General features: G+C 39.8%; 1 pseudogene; it reads left to right on the top strand.

Annotated features, from left to right (window-relative positions):
- Positions 1 to 418: 418 nt before the first annotated feature.
- The window catches only part of LOC101656234, a 20,963-nt pseudogene continuing 19,847 nt past the window's right edge, over positions 419 to 1,534 (top strand).

The following is a 1,534-nucleotide window of genomic DNA, read 5'->3' as shown; positions in this document are numbered from 1 at the left end:
GTAGTTGCTTGGATAGACTTGCAAGCTGAACAGATGGCAAAGTGAGTGTGGGTGTATACCCATGAGTATATATAGGTCTGACAGAGGATGTCTATTTACTTTTGCCTCAAATAGATCTATGAGTGTGGAGGAACATAAAGGGGCCAAAGCTATGAAACCTTCTTAGACATAATGAAACCCTTTGAGAGAATGAGTCACTGGGCCTTGCAGGATCAAAGCCTTAGTATCAAAGAGCACAAAATCAGTTGTTATAACATAATTCACAAAGACAGTGTTCTATATCCTAATGTGGTGAAGGGAAAGGCACTATACAATAAGGAGTGAGCAGAAAATGATGGAGGCAGAGGAAGACACTGAGAGATTTTTAAAAGTTAAAGGCAATGAAAGAAATGACTGTTAGTGACACAGTCTTGCAATAATGGTGACCTATGGACAGAAGCTTGCACAGACGTGCAAGCTGAACAGGTATGGGAAGGAAAGTATGAGTGTATACCCATTACTGTATATAAGTTTTACAGAGAATACAGGGGGTAACATTATTTACCATGAACGAGCCCTTTGAAATAAGAAGTCTTTGGACCTGGGAGACCAGGACTATAGTTTCAGGGGACACTAAGGTCAATTGACAGAACATCATTCATAAAGACAATGTTCTATTTTCTACTTTGATGAGTTCACATGGAGTCATCTAAGGCACAAATATTGTTCTCTCTCTGTCCAGAGAACAAAAGAATGATGAAAATTTAAAGCCATTTGGGAACTATTAGGACAAAAGACTAATGGGCCATACAAACATCAATCTTTACAACCTTGACATCTGAAGACCAATATAGTGCCTAGTAACTTCTCTGAAAAGGGTCTCATTAGAAGGTTCTCAATAGAGGGGGAGAAAAATGTGGAATAGAATTCAAAGTCATAAAAGATAACAGGCTTAAAATGTTTTGAAAATGATGATGGCAACAAATGTACAAATGTGCTTGACGCAATGGATGGATGTATGGATTGTGATAAGAGTTGTACGAGCTACCATTAAAATGATCAAATTAAGAAAAACAGATAACAGGCTTAATGGTCAGAGACTATTGAGACCCCAAGACTATAGCCTTTGAGCAACCTTTAGGCCTGGAATTAACTCACTCCTGTGTTGCAACAATCAACCACTTAATAAGACAGTGGTTCTCAACCTTCCTAATGCTGTGACCTTTCATACAGTTCCTCATGTTGTGGTGATCCCCACCCCAGTCATAACATTATTGTCGTTGCTACTTCATAACTGTCATTTTGCTACTGTTATGAATCGGGCGACCCCTGTGAAAGGGTTGTTTGACCCCCAAAGGTGCTGCGACCCACAGGTTGAGAACTGCTGCCTTTAGATGAAAAGGTAACATTTCCCCAAGAACAAAGTTCAGAAGGAAAGAGGGAGCAATGGAAGCAGGAGACACAGGGAGAAAGTAAGGTTCGTAAGGGCCCTTGAAGACACTGTAATGGCTGGATTTGAACAAAGTATATATGAGTTGTTGAATGTGAGACCAAT

Source organism: Echinops telfairi, unplaced genomic scaffold (genome assembly GCF_000313985.2).
Source record: "Echinops telfairi isolate 266 unplaced genomic scaffold, ASM31398v2 ScPeMD7_5592;HRSCAF=6446, whole genome shotgun sequence".
Lineage (NCBI taxonomy): Eukaryota > Metazoa > Chordata > Mammalia > Afrosoricida > Tenrecidae > Echinops > Echinops telfairi.
The sequence above is the reverse complement of the archived record's forward strand: the minus strand, read 5'-3'. Positions and strand labels throughout refer to the sequence as shown.